The sequence below is a fragment of the Sycon ciliatum genome, chromosome 2, assembly GCF_964019385.1.
Source record: "Sycon ciliatum chromosome 2, ocSycCili1.1, whole genome shotgun sequence".
NCBI lineage: Eukaryota > Metazoa > Porifera > Calcarea > Leucosolenida > Sycettidae > Sycon > Sycon ciliatum.
In genome coordinates this window covers 38,457,649-38,465,148 of record NC_088644.1, presented here as the reverse complement: position 1 = coordinate 38,465,148, position 7,500 = coordinate 38,457,649, and the positions used below count along the sequence as shown (strand labels likewise).

The following is a 7,500-nucleotide window of genomic DNA, read 5'->3' as shown; positions in this document are numbered from 1 at the left end:
TTCTTCTCTGATCTATCTCTTTCATTTTTCATTCAAAAGAATTTTTTTAAACCGTGTAAATAATTTTTGCGCAACGAGTGTATGCGCCATATTGGTTTCCCCCAGCAACATGTGCATGTGATTCTGTGAGTCGAGTGCGCCCTTGCCCTTCACCATGTTAACCTTACTACTACTAGCCTGGCCTGCACTGCCCCGTATACACGGCTGTTACGTAGATCACAAAATCGGACATTCAAAATGGCGTCATTTTTTTGAAACTTTTTGAATTTTTGAACGCGACGGCCCCCAGAGAATAGCTGAGAATTGCATTTTTCACGTTGGTATCCAGGCTATTTTGGCTCCTATCGTCTCCCATCGACACGGTTTACCATACAACCGCGATTTTCGTCCAGGGGAAGCTTCAAGGAACGCATTGATGCCTTTTGGATCGTCTTTCCCAAGAGGCGACAGGTTTCTGTCGCCACGTCGCCTCCACGTCCTTTGTTCTTTCGATTCCCAAAACTGCTCTACTTTCATTGCTGCCTACATCCCGGCGCCGAGTTTTCGCAGCTGCTTGCTGTGTTTTTGGCGGCCCTAGAGACCTTCTATAGCTCGAAAATCGCGCTCTTGTCCCAGATCGCGCAAAGGAAGTCTCGATCGCGCATCGACATTTTAGCCTTGTTTGTTGCTTTCTGCTCTGCGATGGAGCACCACTCGAGTATTCTTGAATCCGTGTGTCGCATTGGTGGCCAAAAACTTGCCAGTGCTAGTCACAAAACTCCATATCCGGTGAAGAATTATGTTGAAGAGATCGCCAAAGTTTTTAAAATTGATGTTTCCAAAGATTCCCCTGACGTGCATCCCCAGTACATGTGCTCACTTTGTCAATTTGCTATTGCACGTTCAATGAGAGATGACACATATAAGTATTGTAGTGGGGGCTGCAATGGTCCAGTTACATGGCAACCACATACGAGATCTAACTGTGCCGTATGTAAGAGTGATGCTGTACGAGCCAAGGGCGGCCGTCCACCGAAACGGAAAGCCGTCAGTGAACTGCGTGGCCAAGCGGCAAAACGACAGACACCAACGGCATCAACATCAGCTGAACTGCCAGAAGGCAGTCCTAGCTCTCAGCAAAGACGCACCAGCAGCAGTAGCAGCGGTGACACCAACACAATAGCACACACCACTGATAGTCAAACATCCGCAGTTACTTTGGACGAGATTTCGGCGCACGCAGCGCCTATGTATCGGGCTGAAGCAGCATTAGAGAAAGAGCGGTTTATTGACAGTGGAGCTGTGCAGGAATGCATGATATGTTTGCAAGTGGTAAATGGAGCAGTTCAAGCCAAATGCTGTGAAAATATATTCTGCTCAACATGCGTGCACACGTGGATGAAGAGTCACAATACATGTCCAGTATGCAGACAGCCAATGGCACTGGCGACACTGCAAAAGCCATGCAAGCTAGTGTGCAATATGGTTAGCAAGTGGGGTGTACATTGTGACTTCCATGAACCAGCATTGTCGGGTTGCCCAGCAACCGTTCGCCTCCATGAATTACGAGGTCATGTCACATCATGTCCGTTCAATCCATCCACATCCTCAGGAACGCCCATTCGTACTGCAACCAAAGCTGCAACAGTGGAGGAGATCTTAGCAGCGTCACCATCAAAGCTACGGGGCGATGTGAGTGACAGACTGACCTGTCACCTTGTGTCCGCCAAAGCAGAAGATGGGAGGCTGGAAGTGAAAACCAGCAGCCAAGGAAGACCGCAAGTTTTCATGCGAACAACAGTTGGCAGCAAGCAGCCGGAGGAGGCATCAGCCAGGACGCTGAAACGACGGTCACTGGAAATGGAGCGCATCACAGAGACAGTTTGCACCACAGCAGATGCAACACGGCATGGCGTTGCTGGACTTGGCGCTACCAGCATCAAACCACCTTCAGGCACTGCCCTTGCCATCAAGGCCGATCTAAGCCTTCCTTGGGCGCAACTCCGGAAGCTGCGCAGATGGCTCCGCTCCTTCGGAGTTCAGCTTGAATCGGAGAGAAGCATTCGCTCATTCATAGCCACCACCTTGCCGAAATACACAGTGAAGCAGCTCCCCTTTGTCAAGCGGACTGGCGAGTTGTCACTTGCTGCAGCTGTCTACTTTCCAAACCTAACCGACATCATTATCCACTACCTCGACATACTTGACAGCGGCAGTAAGCTGACATGGCATGATGGCGCCATCCCAGAAACGGAGATATGGGTCAAGCTGGGCGGTGACCATGGTAAGACAACATTTAAATTCGTGATGCAAATCGCCAACACCATGCATCCAAACTCACTCGCCAACACTGTGCCAATCTGCGTGTTTGCAGAGAAGGACTTGCCGGCAAACCTGGAAACTGCACTCTCAATGTATCGGAACCAAATTGCAGAGCTACAGGGCCAGAAATGGAAAGGCAAGACCATTGTGCCTTATCTGTTTGGTGATTACGAGTACCAAACCATGAACTACGGCTTGTCGGGTTCCAGTGGCGTAAGGCCTTGCCTCCATTGCTTGTGCACGAAGAAAGACATGCAGGTCCCACCAGCGAACCGCGACGTACAGTATGGAGCACGGTCCTTAGAGAAGATGGCGGAGGACTATGCACAGTTTACTAGCGCAGGTGCTCTGCTGTCAAAGGCAAAGCTGTATAACAACACCATCCGACCAGTCCTATTGCCAGTGCCCGTTGCGAGCGCCATTATTCCAGCGCTGCACCTAGACCTCGGTGTATTCCCGTGGATCTTTGATGTATTCACACGCGAGGTCCGTCTTCTGGACATGCAGCTTGCAGAACAATGCGACGCTGAAGAGCAAGACAGTGGACGGTTTAGAGCCTTGTCAACTGCAAATCACAAGTTGTCTGGCTGCAAAACAGCGTTCTCGGAAGCAACAGCGAAAGCCACCGCTCTGGAGAATCATCTGCACTTCATCGTCTTGTTTGGCCAGCAACAGGGCATGGCGATAGAAGCACTCGCAGGCGTGCTACAACGGGAGGTTGAGCAAGCACAGGCCGACACAGAGCAGTGTAGCTCGCAGCTGAAGATTGCTGAAGACGAACTGGCCAAGTTGCGCCGCAGCAAGGATGTTCTCGGCCCGTGCGAAGCGTCCATAGAGCCAGTACTGCAGAAGAACATTATCCATCGGCAGGCCTATCACGGCGGTGCTTTCGTAGGGAACCATATCCACCGTGCCCTCAAGCCCGCCGTGATCACAGCTATCACTGAGGCCCCAGCAATTGTCATTGGAGATCGGTGCCCAGCTCTGCGGAATGACGCTCAAGTAGTCAGTGAGCGGTACAAGTCCCTGTTCAGCCAGTACGCAGCGTGCAGATCTTCCTTCAGCCATTGCAACAAATGTGGAGAGGAGGAACTGCAGCAATTGGAGCTCTCCATTGCCTCGTTCTTGCAGAAATGTCGGAGCGAGGTGGTGGAGAGAGGCTTAGGTCACATCACTCCAAAGCTGCACCTCCTTGAGGAACACACTGTGCCGCTGATGCGGAGAGTGCACGTCGGGCTTGGTCTACTGTCGGAACAGGGCGCGGAAGGAATTCACGCCGAGTTCAACCTGCTCGAGAAGAGATACGGTTCCATTCCCGGCGAGCTTGAGCGCCTGCATGCTGTTGCAGAACAACACCTCGTATGCACCCTGCCAGACGTTGCAGATCAACGGCCCAAAGTTCGATCGAGGCAGCGGACTGCTCCATCGCAGGCAGATCAACCAGCCAGTCCGCCATAACACTGACTACACGCAAAGCCAGAGAGGTAAGGTCTAACTGTTCACTTCTACTTCCTCCAATAATAATTCTTCTTCTTGATGTTTTCGACAGCAAGACTTCTGTTCTTACTTCCTTGTCGTTTCAAAAAATATTTGGGTTTAGACCGACTTTACCGAAAGAAAGTACTAAATCCGGCGAAATTATATAATTCTATACATTTTGTACTAAGTCGAAAGGATTTCAGTAAATCCGCAGCGATTTCAAACTTTTCGCCGCCATCTTGTTAGATGTCCACTGCACGGCTGTTCCCACCAGGGAGTCGTAAAATACTTTATTTTACGACTCCCTGGTTCCCACTTGGCCATCTAACAATATGGCGGCTTTTGCGCCGTTTTTGACAAATCCCAACGGTATTTTATAATACGGAGCGAATTATTACATTTTCACATCAAAACCATGACGAACCGAATTTTTGTACTTGCTGACAAGCGCGTCAGACGCGTCCTCGATCGCCTCGAAAATATTATGGTGAGGAAAGATATTGAGATGAGAAGAAAGGAAAAAATTATTTTGAGAGGAGAGAAAGCTAAAAGAGCTCAAACGAGATGGAAGGCCGAGAATTTCAGATAGGCCAGCAAACAAGATGCAGAGGAACACTAACTTTACTGCGAGGATTTCCTCTTCCTGCTCACTGGACGGAGCGACTCGTGTTGTGGGAGAGTTGCAATCAAATGCGTCTGTGCAACAGACTTGAGGCTCTCCAAGGGATTGCGGATGGCCTCGTGGTGTCTCCTCAGCTCGTTGAAGCGGGCGTGAATGCTCTCACTCCCTTGCTCTGCGAGGAGACCAAGACCAACGCCTCGCCGCCGGATGGACGGCACGACATGCACCTCCAACATGTGCAATTTCGGCGTGATGTGGCCGAGCTTCTTGCTGACGACCCTATCTCGGCATGCAGCCATAAATGTTTCCACCAAGCCTTCTAGCTTGGATATGGTGGCCTCGTCCATAGGCCTGCAGTGGCTGAAGAGAGCAGTGCACTCGCCATACAGGGACATAAGGCGCTGGTAATCCTCATGAATTCGATTTGCCTCTGGGAGCAGCAGTGGCGCACGAGAAGCTACTGCAGATAAATGTGCTGTGGTTATTTCAGTTGTCACTGCTGGCTGAAGAGCTATGTGCACATGGTTGCCCACAAAAGCACCTCCATGGTATGCTTGCCTATCGATTCCATTGCGCTGGAAAACTGGCTCGATGCTTGCTCAACATGGCCCCTCACACTTTTTGTTCTGTTTTATTGCGGCCATTTGGTCGGTGAGTGACTGTCTCCGCGCAAGCAATGCAGTGCGGCGTGCATCACCATTCTTCCACTGGTCTTGTAGGTGTTGTGTCACGCTCTCCACTGTGGCAGCATGTATCAAGCTGAGAAAAGAGAACAATGTACTGGACTTGCTGCTGCACTAAATGTAGTTGTTGGGTAACTGCAGAAATCTCCTCATCCGTTTTGCTGGCTTCCGCATGCAGTGACAAAAGCTTTTCAAAGCTTCCAGCATCACCAGCTACTGCTGTAGCAGCAATGGCTGCAAGGATGACAGTGGCAGCAGGAACGCCTGCAGGAGCGACAATGGCTGCAGGAACAGCTGCAGGGACGGCAGTGGCAGCAGGAACGGCTGCAGGGACGGCAGTGGCAGCAGGAACGACTGCAGGAACGGCTGCAGGGACGGCAGCAGGAACGACTGCAGGGACGGCTGCAGGAACGACTGCAGGGACGGCAGTGGCAGCAGGAACGACGGCATGGACGGCAGTGGCAGCAGAAACAGCGGCGGTGTCTGCTGTAGTAGCAACGGCGGCAGGAACGGCGGTGTCTGCAGTAGCTGTTCTACTGGCAAGCTCAATGTCGAGTGCTCTGAGCTCAGCCTGAAAAGCAGTCAGCATCCATGGGAAAATACCCAGATCCAGATGAAGAGCCGGGATTACAACATTCTCCTCGGGAATAGGTAAGATCACTGGACGTATGCTGTAGTTCTTTGCATTCTTTAGATTTGAGCCACTGTTCGTGAATCCAGTGAAATCGTTGTACAGAGTTTCTAGTGTTCTGCTGGTAGAATCGGCATCTGGGTTTAGGGCTGGTGGAATGTCAATATCATTCTTCTGACATAGACAGTGTAAGCATGGTCGGGTGCCACTGGACCCCGACAAACCATATGCTTTCGTTTGATATTCGTAGTCGCCAAAGAAAAACAACTTGAACGACTTGTTCTTCCATGTTGCTGTTGTTTGCAGATCTCTGACCTCGTCACGATAGACTCCTGGCGCGGTTTCAAGGTTCGATGGCGTGTCTTGTGCCTCGAAGATGCAAATCGGGATAGTGTTGAGGAGTGAATTCGGCCGCTGCACATTCGCGATCTGCAGGACGAACTTGAAAGATCCTCCGCCGTGATCACCACCGAGTTTGATCCACAGTGGACGGACCAGTTCGCAAGCAGTTGACAGAACAGGTCGCTTGGCTTTGCCAGTTCTGAAGCACACAGGGTATGATGGCAGGCTGGACACTGCGCACCGTTGGTTAATGTTTGGCATATGCATTTCGTGCAAAATACTCTAGAACAGCATGGTGACGCTCGACGTGCTGCGGCAGATCATGCATTGTACTGTGGCTGCTGCACTGCTGTAGGCAAATCTTGACATGGTCAAATTGTACTCTGCTTCATAATCAGGTGCAGATATGTCATGCACCTCACTTTCAGGTATATCCATGCTATTGCTAGATGCACATGCACTGCTACTGCTTGATGTCATTTTTGCCGCTCCGCTTGCTGTTTTTATCTGTTTGCTTGGTCGGCCACCCTTCGATTTTTCTTGAAACTTGGTGCAGACTCTGCAATTCACAGGTTCATGTCTTTTCCAACTAATTGTTACCCCTTGTCCACAACCATCGCCACTGGGATTGAACTTTTCTGTGCTCTGTGATCTCTTCAGCACTCTTTGGCAAAGAGCACAGATATATGTTGGGTGTATGGTAGGGTCGTCATTACAAACATCAATACTGAATACGTTTTTCATCGTTTCAGTGTAGTCAGACACTGGATATCTCGTCTGTTGGGAGCACGCAGTAAATTTTGCGCCTCCTACACGGCATAGACGCTGTAAATGCGCTGCATGGTGCTCCATGTCGTGCGATGCGTCGCAGATGTGCATATCTCCCACTGGAAACAGAGAAAAGTAAAGGCCCATCGTATTTTTGAGTTCACCATCGTATTCAAAAGAACTCGCGAAAATATAACGGACAACTACCCGAGGATGCGAGGAAAACCTCGAGTGGTGACTGAATAACTCCAGAAGACGTACCACGAGCGTGATGAAGGTAGCTAATAATATACTGACAGCAATTTCAGTCTATAATTCCACTGCGCCAAAAAAGAAAGCAACTTCCTTCTCCTTCGTCCGATCAAGGAATGTTTGGTACCAAAATGTTGCTTTGCGCGTCAGCTTTCCACTCCCGCGGATTTAGTTTCAAAAATGTGGGGCTAGCGGCAGTAAATCGCGGAAGAATGATAGCAACTCACCTTAATATCAACGTAAAAATGATTAATCTTTGATTTTTTGCAAAAATCAGCGGGTGCCCCCCGCCATGTTAGATGGCCAAAAATCGCTGGCTGAAACAGCCGTGACTGCGTAACAGCCGTGCGTACCGGGCTGCAGGGCCACAGGCTCAGCACAGCAGTACAGGCGCGCGGCGCACCGGCTACCCGTGCAAGCGT

The 7,500-nt window shown here is 50.3% G+C and overlaps 1 long non-coding RNA gene across 1 annotated transcript; it reads left to right on the top strand.

Annotated features, from left to right (window-relative positions):
- The first annotated feature begins 4,135 nt into the window (after positions 1–4,135).
- On the top strand, positions 4,136–6,671 carry LOC135809987 (uncharacterized). Its single transcript, XR_010552258.1, has 2 exons — positions 4,136–5,736; positions 6,023–6,671. It is a non-coding gene; the product is annotated as an uncharacterized LOC135809987 (long non-coding RNA).
- Positions 6,672–7,500: the final 829 nt, after the last annotated feature.